This window comes from Panthera uncia, chromosome B1 (assembly GCF_023721935.1).
Source record: "Panthera uncia isolate 11264 chromosome B1, Puncia_PCG_1.0, whole genome shotgun sequence".
NCBI classification, from domain to species: domain Eukaryota; kingdom Metazoa; phylum Chordata; class Mammalia; order Carnivora; family Felidae; genus Panthera; species Panthera uncia.
Window position 1 is genome coordinate 154,559,591 of NC_064811.1, and position 11,567 is coordinate 154,571,157.

Here is an 11,567-nt window from a genome sequence, read left to right on the forward strand (position 1 = left end):
CTAATGGAAGACTGCCATTGACTTGTGCTGAGCATCTAGTCTAGGGTCCTGAAGAGTTTTTCTCAGTGTTCCTGCTTAGCCCTTTTTGCCTTTCCTACAGGCCTTGGTAACAGGGAGACTCTCTCCACTCCTCCCCTATCCCAGTGGAGTGGGTGCTTTTTGTCATTCACTGTTTCCTATGCTTGGGCAGGATAGGTGCTTTGTTGTACTAGCCCAGCCTCCATTGTTGGCAAACCCCCTACTGATCACCCTCAGATGTAGAGATTTCTCAGCATTCCTGCTTCTCCTCCCTGTGACAGCCAACTTTGCCTTGGATCTGTGGTAAATCTTGTGCAGAAGAGTTTCATGCCTCTCAGGAGACCTTGAATATAGGATCTTCAACCTAAAACTCTCCTATTCTTTCTGTAGGACTAAAGGTATTTTTCTTCTATCCTTTCCCCAGAAAAAAAATTAAGATTCACTGCCCCTTCCCAAGAAGCTTAAAGCTTTTATTTTGTATGAGCAAAGGGGTTTAGGGAAATGTGTGATGTTTTATGCCTGCTCTACAGTGGCAGTCAACTCCTCCTATAGGCCTATAGCCCTGTGGGAGAGGCTCTGGTCTCTTACTCTGCCATTCATCTTTCTACCAAGCATCTGAGTGATGTCCATGAAAAATAGCATGTAAATGGGTATAAAACCCTTTGTGTCTGGGGTTTTTAGGGGATCTATACTGTATGCTAGCCTACATTCAACTACTAACTGTTCATTATCATATTTATTGATTTTTTTTCTTACCCATCAAATGACAACTGCTACTTCTCCCTCCCATTCTGTGTTACTTCTCTCTCCTTAGAAGGTCCCGTCCTTGACTTTTAGGCTACTTGGTTGCCCTATACATCAGCTTTGTGATAAGTTGCAGAAAATTAATGACTTTGTAATTTATTTTTTTACTGTCTTGGTGGAAATGACACACTTTCTAGCTTGGCACATTCTCATTAAAAGTAAAACTTACCCATTATTTTTTATACTACACCAATTAGGATTTTGCCTACACCTCTCCACTGACATAGTCAGTCATCAGGCATCTCCACACTGCTAAATCTACTAGATAATTCTTAGTACCAATCTTTCTTCATTAGTAACACTAGGCTGAGTTGATCCCTCTCTTATTCTGTGAACATTTTACTTGGTTTCCAATACACAATACACTCCTAGCTTTCCTCTTTCATTTCTGGAAGTTCTTTCTCCATATATTTTGCTGATTCTTCTTCTTCTTTTCAATGTCTTAAAATTGGAGTACCCCTGGGCTCAACCATTGTAACTCTTTCCTTCTCTACCCACACCCATTAGTGATCTCATCCAGTCTTGTGATTTTAAGTATTAGTCTAACATGAGTGATCTCCATATTTCTGTATCTAGCCCAAACTTTTTCTATTCCACACCCATATTAGTTTATTTCTTGACTTCTCTACTACAATGTCCATTGGCAGTTCAAACATCTTGTCAAAAAATTAATTCCTTATTTTCATATTTTAATCTATAGCAGACACATTCTTCTCCATCTCTCCAGATCATAACCTATTAGTTCATACCCCAAAGACAAAAACAAAAACGTAGCCCTTGCCTTCTTTCTTACATACACATCACACAACTAACTCTTTAGCAACTCATGTTGGCTCTACTTGGAAAAAAATAAAATAAAATAAATTTAAAATTAAAATAAAAAATTCACTTTCTTCTAACCATTTTGATTATTGCACCCAAATAATCATCATGTATTGCCTGGCTTATTGTAAGTATTTTCTATCCAGTGTCCTTCATTCCACTTTTGCTCCAGTATGCTTTCATCATGAGATTAAGAGTGAATTTTGGGAGTATAGGTCAGATCTGTCACCATCCTGCTCCAAATCCTCTAACAACCCCTATTTAAGTCAAAATAAAGACCAAATATATCACAAAAGATCTTTCTCTGGACCTCTCTATCTGAATATCATCTCTTACTGCTCTTCCTCTTACTGCCTAGGATGAATAATAAATTTAGTCTACTAAAATAAAAAATAGGGGCGCCTGGGTGGCTCAGTCGGTTAAGCGACCAACTTTGGCTCAGGTCATGATCTCACAATTTGTGAGTTTGAGCCCCACATCAGGCTCTGTGCTGACAGCTCAGAGCCTGGAGCCTGCTTCAGATTCTATGTCTCCCTCTCTCTCTCTCCCTCCCCCCGCCCCTCAAAAGCATTAAAAAATAAGGTAAGATAAATAAAATTAAAATATAATATAATATAATATAATATAATATAATATAATATAATTTCCAACTATACTTGACACTTTACTGTTCTTCAAAGTACCAGATATATTCCCACCCAGAGCTTTTGCACTACATGTTTCCTCTGACTAGAACGCTTTTCTCCTGGATATCTACAGAGCTTACTCCTTCACCTTCAAATATTAACTCAAATGTTATGTTTTCAAAACATTAACTGACCCACTTCCAACAAGGGCTCTCTGTGCTTCTTACTTTGCTTAATTTTTCTTCATAGTACCTTTTCCCATAGTATACGATTATCACCTCTACCAAAGTATATAATGTACTTATTTACTGTGCTTAGTGTTATGTTTCCTCACATTAAAATGGAAAACAATAATTTTGTCTCTCTTTTTCACCAACGTAACCCCACTGTTTAGAAGAGTATCTAACAAAGAGTAGACAATCACTAAATATTTTGTTAATGTTTGTTTATTTATTTTGAGAGAAAGAGAGCACAAGCAGGGGAGGGGAGAGAAAGAGAGAGACAGAATCCCAAGCAGGCTTTTCCTGGTCAGCATGGAACCTGATGCAGGGCTCAAATTCACAAAACATTAGATCATGACCTGAGCCAAAATCAAGAGTTGGTACTCAGCTGACTGAGCCACTCAAGTGTCCCAATTGCTAAATATTTCTTTAATGAATGATCAGGGTTGATTGTATGAATTAAATTAAGTCACATAGGTAGAACACCTGATATCCAAGAGGATCTTAGTAAATACTTTCCATGAATAGTACAAGCAAGGATGAGCACATAAATATTCTTTGATGAACTAGTGTGACTTTTCAGTTTTTAAGTTTTAAATCCCCTGTTCTGAGTGGAAACAAATAATGAATAAGTATATATTTAAAAATTACATTCTTGGGGCACCTGGGTGGTACCATTGGTTAAGCATCCTACTCTTAATTTCTGCTTAGCTCTCCCTTTCATACAAAACTACTTCTGGCATGTAGTTTTGTGTTGTTGAAGCAAAACACAGACTTTCAAAAATGTCACACACAAAAAAGATAAAATGCACATTGTTCTCTATTACCTTGACTTTCTCACTTATAAGAATATAACTTTTATTTATTTTTTTTAATTTTTAATTTAATCATTTATTCAAGGGCGGGGGAAGAGTGTTAAGGAATTGGCTGACATAATTATGGAAGCTGTCAAGTCCAAATCTGCGATGTGGGCCAGCAGGTTAGAAACCCAGGACAACTGATGGTGCAAATAAAATCCAAATGCCATCTGTTGGATAATTCCCTATTGCTTGAGGAAGCCAATACTTTGTTCTGTTCAAACCTTCGACTGACTAGATGAAGCCCACCCACATTATGGAGGGCAATCTGCTTACTCAAATTTTAAATGTGAATCTCATCCAAAAACATTCTCCAAGTTGACACAAAAGTTAATTATCACAACAGGTATTTAGGCACACTAAACATACATTAAAAATGTACACAAATGTTTACAGCAGTTTTATTCAGAATAGCTAAGTCTGTAAACCTCATTTGTCCATCAGCAAGATAATAGACAAACAGTGGTATACTTATAAATTATACCATAAAAAGAACAAATTCCTTAACCACACACACCAACATAGATTAATCTCAAAAACATTAAGCTGAATGGAAAAAGGCTTACATAAAAGAACACATAATGTATGATACCATTTATATAAAGTTCTAGAACTGGCAAGGCTAATCTACAGTGGAAAAAAGAATCGTATTTGAATCTGAGGGCAGGTGGGTAGGTATTGATGAGCAAAAGGCATAAAGAAATTTCCAAGTATAATAGAAATTTTCTGTTTCTTAAAGGAATTTTGGTTTTCATGGATGTATGCAGATTCCAAATCTATCAGTCATACACTAATTTTTTTCACATATAATTATATAAAATTTTTATCTTAAAAACAATAAACAAATGTTGAACCATAGTTAATGCTATGTATGCTTAAGCATTTAGAGGCACCTAAACACTTCAGCATGCATTTCATCAAACAGATTTTAATATTTATTTATAGTCTACAACCTACTTTAAAATGCATCAAAAAACTTAAATGGATTTGTGGGTAAGCAATGGGACAGATAGTTATGTAAGAAAGCATATATAGTAAAGTTAACCGAAGAACCTATTGGTAGTTATACTGGTATTCACTGTACCCTTCTATGTTTTTCTATGTTTGAAACTTTTTATAATAAAATATTAGGGGAAAAAATAAAATGTAAATAAAATAATTATTTGTAAAAGTATCTCCCATGCATTCAATATAATTGATCCCTTTTTGGTAAAAATGAAAACTGTTTTCCTAATTAATTTATATTTAAATAGAAAACATCCACAAGGAAAAACTGAAATAAAGTTTTCATGTAGCTCTTTAAATTATATTTTTTACTGTAGATCAGAAGCAAAGTATAATAAAAACTAAAGCATTGCTTGTCAGGAAATACACGATTAGTCCCTTCAAGCAGGCATGAAAGGGAGAATTTTAAAGGAGGGTCTCATCTCCCTGTCTAAAGTGTCTTATTATTGCTTTTTCTTTCAGAACTGTAGACCTAAAAGTCATGGACATATTATTGGAGCATTGATACAAAGCATCCTTTGCATTACTGACATTCTCCAGTTGAAGGGTCCTGAGTACTTCCTATAGAAGGCAAATGATACCTATAAACCTTTAACTCTGATCCCTGATTTTAAAAATGAAGGTCTGACTCTTCACCACAGATTTCCTAATAATTCATATAAACCAGTCAGTGTTTTTGCAAACTGAGGTTTGAGAAAAGAAACAGTAACACTTTTAAGTTTCCAATGGCAATATCAGAGGTAAAATAAAAACAGCACCTGTGTCTGAATGACTTATATTAAATTAACAACTCTGCACTAATTATGATGAACTTGACCATCGATATTCCCCATTATCATCAAGCAAGGACTCAATGATCTCTTCTAAATGGGAAGCTTTCTGGATCCCCATCCCACTTTTGCCTCCTTCCATTATCCCCCTTCCAGAGGGTCCTCACTCAAATACACCTACAACTAATGCACATAGACACAGGCTAATAATGTTGAAAAAGTATTTTCCAATATTTATACCTCAATGCCTTCCATTCACATGGTGCCTTACATTTCAATATGCCTTAGTAATAGTAGTCCACTAAGACTTAATAGGAAATGCTGCCTCCAGCTTTAGTTCTCAAATCATTGTTCAAATAGAGCAGCATGAAAATCACTGGTGGCTATTTTAAAACCAGGTTTATGAGACCTACCTTACAACTACTCAAAGAGAAAAAACAGAATTCTGTAAGATGGTGCCCAGAAGCTGTGTGTGTGTGTGTGTGTGTGTGTGTGTGTACCCTTTCACTCAAAATTTAAGAATCACAGTGTTCTTACCAATTATGCCTATTCTTTGGCATGAGAATCTTGATTGAAATCATTACCTGGGTTCCAGCTAGTTAAGATGGCTATTTATAACAATACATGTAGAACTTTTTAATTGAAAAAAAAAAAAGGATTAACTGAAAATTCTTTAATGTCCGTGATGGATTGACTTTACTAGAGCATGTGTTTGTGGAAAAAGGAAAGGACAGAAGTGCAGACTGTAGAATAGGCAATACTGAGAGTAATATTTAACATGGTTCTGGTTGTATTGCCTAATCCCTTCTTCGTAGAAATTAGTAATAATCCTAATCAAATGTCCTTCACAATAGATCTTTGTTTGGTCATAGTCTTTCTTTTCTTTCTTTGTTATCCTGGGTCATTCTTCCTTATCCCTGATTTCCAATAGAAAGTGGCTTCATTATGGTGGCCATGAAATTTCAGTTTTGGGAGACAATTATTCATAGGTTTCTTATTTCTGCATATCTTATAAGCAGAGACACTGACTGCTTTTTTTTTTTTTTTGAGCTATATTTTCAACAATGTTTGCATAGCAAGCAGCATTGGAGGATATAGTGTCTTCCTTGAGAGAAACAGGAAGGTTTGCTTGGTATCCAGTATAAAAGATGCATGTTTCCTAAATTCAAGGTTTCTTTCCTGTGATATAACCCAACACATATACAGGTGTCACCCGGCCCTCTTCATATCACCTTGTGGGAACTGGGGTGTAGGGCACCAGTGCAAGAAAACGCTGAGTCTCTGGCTACTATGAGTAATTAATTGTCCTTTGTCTCTAACCCAGAGGTTATTTGTCTTCTTTCTGTGGCGGGATAATTTACTAGCTTAAGGGTATGGTAAAATCCCAGGTGCTTCACAGTTTTGATGGTAAATTGCATAACATTTTCCATTTCTCTCTCCTTACAGAAAGTTCAGACTAAGCAATAAACCCTTAAAAACTTTATTTGTATAATTCTAGTTATCTCCATTGTAACTTCCAAAATTTCAAGAGACTCTTTCACTGTGTAGAAAGTGTAGAGAATACTTCTATAAGTAATTTGTAGACCCAGACATGACATCCTTGTTCTAACCAGGCCTACACTGTCATATGTTGTGTCTCCTCAGAATTCTAATATACATTACGCTGAAGGGAAGGGCTGGCATTTTATCTCACTATGGTCTCCTATATGCAGCAACTTGCAGATCAAATCCAAACTAAAACTGATTTTATGATTGTTTTTCTCAACATGTCTAATAAATCTGACTGTAGCTTCCTGCGCAAGTGGAGAGGAAGGAGTTCCTTACCAATTTTATCTCTGTAGTCATATATAGACTTCAAAGTACTTTTATTTTGTTTTCTGTTTTATGTAAGCACAGTATCATAGACTTAACTTTTAAAGTTGACAAAGATCTTAGAAGTCATCTCTGTGCAACCTCCAAAACAAAGCATATACACAAAATATAAGCAGACATTTCTTAATAATCTATAGTGATTGGAGCTTACAGAATTCACAGGAAAGTGCTTACTTATCATGATTGAGTTTATTTAATATTTAGAAATGTCTTCTTATCCCAATCATCTCTAACCATAGTCCTAGGATCATCTTCTAGAGCTTCCACTGCACGTAACTATCCTCTCGCAGATATCATAAGCAATTTCCTCCCCAAACCAAATTTATCATATTATTTTTTAAATGCCATGACTTCAAAATCTTTAGGTATTCTGGCAAAATCCATACTAAAATGTACTTTATAGCCGCTTCTCCCACAACGGCCTAATAGCAAAACTTAACATTGTTTTGGTCTTTTTTTGTGCAGATTAATCATATTGTTGATTTATATTATGTTCATAATTATTTAGAAATGTCAGGTCTTTTTCATATGAATTCCTGACAAACCAAGTTCATCACGTGTTAAATTCATACAATTGATTTTTTTCTCTTATCTAAAATAATCAAAAAAACACTGTGCTAACTTAGTTTGGTGGGCTTTAATCCATTTTCTATCCTCTTAGGATTCTTTTTAAATGTTATTTCTGTAATCAAAAGTATTGGTATCTTTTTCAAGATATGTCATTACAATATCTGAAACAAATGCCTTTAAACCCTTATCTAAGTTATTGATTAAAACATCAGACGGAACAGGACCAGTAACATAACCTTTTGATCTCTAGCTTTCTCTCATAATTGACATGATCCTTAAGATCTACATTTTTTAAGTGTGGTTATTTAAAAGGTTTCACATTTACCTTACTGTATTGTCAGCTAGGATTATTTAGTTATCTCATTCCCAAAGTTACAATGACTTGAAAAAAATGTAATGTGCCTTGCTGAAACTTGGGGAAACTATTTGATTAATCCTTTATTATGAAATGTATAAATATTTCTTGTAGAAAATTGCAGAATCGCATGGGAAATAGTGCAGTTGACCATAGTTTAAAGATGGTTATCAGAATCAGAATAGGTCCACAAAGTCTGCAAAGTAGCAGAGACACAAATGAAGTGCAGATAAAACCACCCTGAAGCTGGGAGAATACTATGAGCTTTAAATTATCTGTATATAGAGAAATCATTGTTAAATGCCAACACAGCTACTATTAAACTTCTGACTATCACCTGAAGAGATTGTGTCTGGAGAAAAGGGCTAAGTCTGAAGAAACTGCATAGAAAACAGGAAAAGAGAAAAGGGGACATGGGCATGGACAAAGCAAACCTAAAATTACCACAGAAAACTCCAAAACTGAACACAGATCTGAAACATGATGGGTGAAAGTCCTAGATATAGTAAAAGATTTGAAAATACATAGGTCCTGAGGTGGAAGCCTTGGACAAAGAACATTTCGGGGGGAGAGGCAGGTAAGTAGAATGGAGAAGACATCCATTTAAACTGGTAGTGAAGCCAAAGAAAGAATTAAGAGAAACAAATAGAGCTCTTGAAATTAAAAAAAAAAAAAAAAGACAGTCCTTTCCTTCCACCACCACCAACATAAAATATATCCATTTTTAAAAAGTAACTTTATCCTAGTAACAGCAATCAGACAAGAAAAAGAAATAAGGCATCCATATTGGTAAAGAAATTAAACTGTCACTTTGTACAGATGACAAGATACTACACTTAGAAAACCCTAAAAACTCCACCAAAAAACTATGAGAAGTAATAAATGAATTCAGTACATTTGCAGGATACAAAATTAATAGCCAGAAATTGATAGCATTTCTATATACTAATGATGAAGTAGCAGAAAGAGAAATTAAGAAAACAGCTCCATTTGCAATTACACAAAAATAATAAAATACCTCTGAATAAATTTAATGAAGGAGGTAAAAGAGCTATACTCTGCAAAAAATAAAACACTGATGAAAGAAAGATGGCACAAACAAATGTAAAGATATTCTATGCTTGTGGACTGGAAGAATTAATATTGTTAAAATGTCTACCCAGTGCTCGCTTAGGCAGCACATATACTAAAATTGGAACGATACAGAGATTAGCATGTCCCCTGCACAAGGATGACAGGCAAATTCGTGAAGCGTTCCATATTTAAAAAAAAAAAAAAAGTCTACCCAAAGTAATATACACATTCAAAGCAATCCTTATCAAAATACCAACAGAATTTTTCACAGAACTAAAACAAATACTACTAAGATTTGTATGGATTTCTAACCAAAGCAATTTTGAGAAAGAACAGCAAAGATGAAGTTATCACAATTCCAGATTTCAAGATACACTACCAAGCTGCAGTAGTCAAAACAGTATGGTACTGGCACAAAAATAGACACATAGATGAGTGGAAAAGAGCAGAAAGCCCAGAAATAAACCCACACTTACACAGTCAATCTGTGACAAAGGAGACAAGAATATATAATAGCGACAAGACAATTTCTGTAATAAATGATGCTGGGACAACTGAACAGCAAAAGAATGAAACTGAACCACTTACTAACACCATAAGCCAAAATAAACTCAAAATGGGCTCAAGACCTAAATGAAAGACTTGAAACCATAAAAATTTTAGAAGAGAACACAGGCACTAATTTCTCTGACATTAGCCATAGAAACATGTTTCTAGATATGTCTACTCAGGAAAAGAACCAAAAACAAAAGTAAATTATTGGAACTACATCAAATTAAAAAGCTTCTGTACAGTTTAGGAAACCACCAACAAAACAAAAAGGCAACCTATAAAATGGGAGAAGATGTTTACAAATGATATAACCAGTGATGGGTTAATATCCAAAATATATAAAGAACTTATACAATTCAACACCAAAACCACAAACGATACAGTTTAAAAATGGGCAGAGGACCTGAATACACCTTTTTGCCAAAGAAAACATATAGCCAACAGACACATGAAAAGATGCTCAACATCAGTAATCATCAGAGAAATACAAATTAGAACTACAATGAAATATCACCTCACACCAGCCAGAATGGCTAGTATCAAAAAGTCAAGAAATAACAAGTGTTGAAGAGGATAAGAAGGAAAGTGAACACCCATGCACTGTTGGTGGGAATGTAAATTGGTGCAACCACTGTGGAAAACAGTACAGAGACTCCTCAAAAAATTAAAAGTAACAATGTCTCATGATCCAGTAATTCCACTAGAGGGTATTTATAAAGAAAAATGAAAACACTAATTCCAAAAGATGTATGTATGTTTATTCCAGCAATGTTTACAATAGTCAAGATAAGGAAGCAATCTAAGTGTCCATTAATAGATGAATGAATAAGAACTATCTTGTGATATATATGCACGATGGAATATTACACCACCATAAAGAACAAGAGGACTTGCCGTTTGTGACACCATGGATGGACCTAGAGCATTTTATGCTAACTGGAATAAGTCAGACTGAGAAAGACAAATGCCATATGATTTTCCTCATAAGTGGAATCTAAACAATGAATGAATAAACAAAAAGTAGAATCAGACCTATAAATAACAGAGAGCAAACTGATGGTTCCTGGAGGGAAGGGGTATAGGGGATGGATAAAATGGGTAAAGGGGAGTGGTAGCTATAGGCTTCCAGTTATGGAATGAATAAGTCATGGGACTAAAAGGCACAGCATAGAGAATATGGTCAATAATATTATAATAGCATTGTATGTTGACAGATGGTAGTTACACTTGTGGCGAGCATAGCATTACATATAGAAAAGGTGAATTACTGTATTGTACACCTGAAACTAATATAACATTGTCAATTATGCTCAAATTAAAAATTTTTTAATTTAAAAATTAATATAAAAAGTAACTTTATTAAACAGAAAAGTGTGCTTTAGAAATAGGAACACTGTTTATAAAATGGGTAAAATAAAATTAGGATATTTCCATGTAAAGCTACTATAAGATAAAAACAGAAAATGACAACAGTATATCTAAGGAAAATTCCTCCAAAAGAACAAATCATGAAGCAGAAATTAGAGTTATAAGACAACACTCAAACTGAATAAAATACCCTAAAATAAGTGTTTGAAGATAATGCTTATACAACAAATTCACATTTTAGGAACAAAATAGACAAATCAGCAAGAAAAGAAATGAGTTGATTGAAATCAACAAGAAAATTAAAGAAAAAGTCATAAATGAGGAACAAGGTAAAAACTAATGAGAATTTGTTTTGAAATGAAAATAAGTGAATACAGACAGATTAACAAATAAATGAAATAAAGAAAAAAAGAAAGAAAATTATTAAAATGGAATATAGGCAGAGAAGATCTAATATAAAAATAAATAGAATCCATAAAGAAGATTAACAAATAAATGAAATAAAGAAAAAAAGAAAGAAAATTATTAAAATGGAATATAGGCAGAGAAGATCTAATATAAAAATAAATAGAATCCATAAAGAAGATTGTCAAACAATGTATTAGAACTTGTGTATAAAACTGTAGTCCAGAGAGTTTTACTTTTGGCCCCAA

General features: G+C 34.2%; 1 non-coding gene across 1 annotated transcript; it reads left to right on the forward strand.

The window, feature by feature from the left end:
- Window positions 1–9,082: 9,082 nt before the first annotated feature.
- Window positions 9,083–9,186, forward strand: LOC125924068 (U6 spliceosomal RNA). The gene has a single exon (XR_007458254.1). It is a non-coding gene; the product is annotated as a U6 spliceosomal RNA (small nuclear RNA).
- Window positions 9,187–11,567: the final 2,381 nt, after the last annotated feature.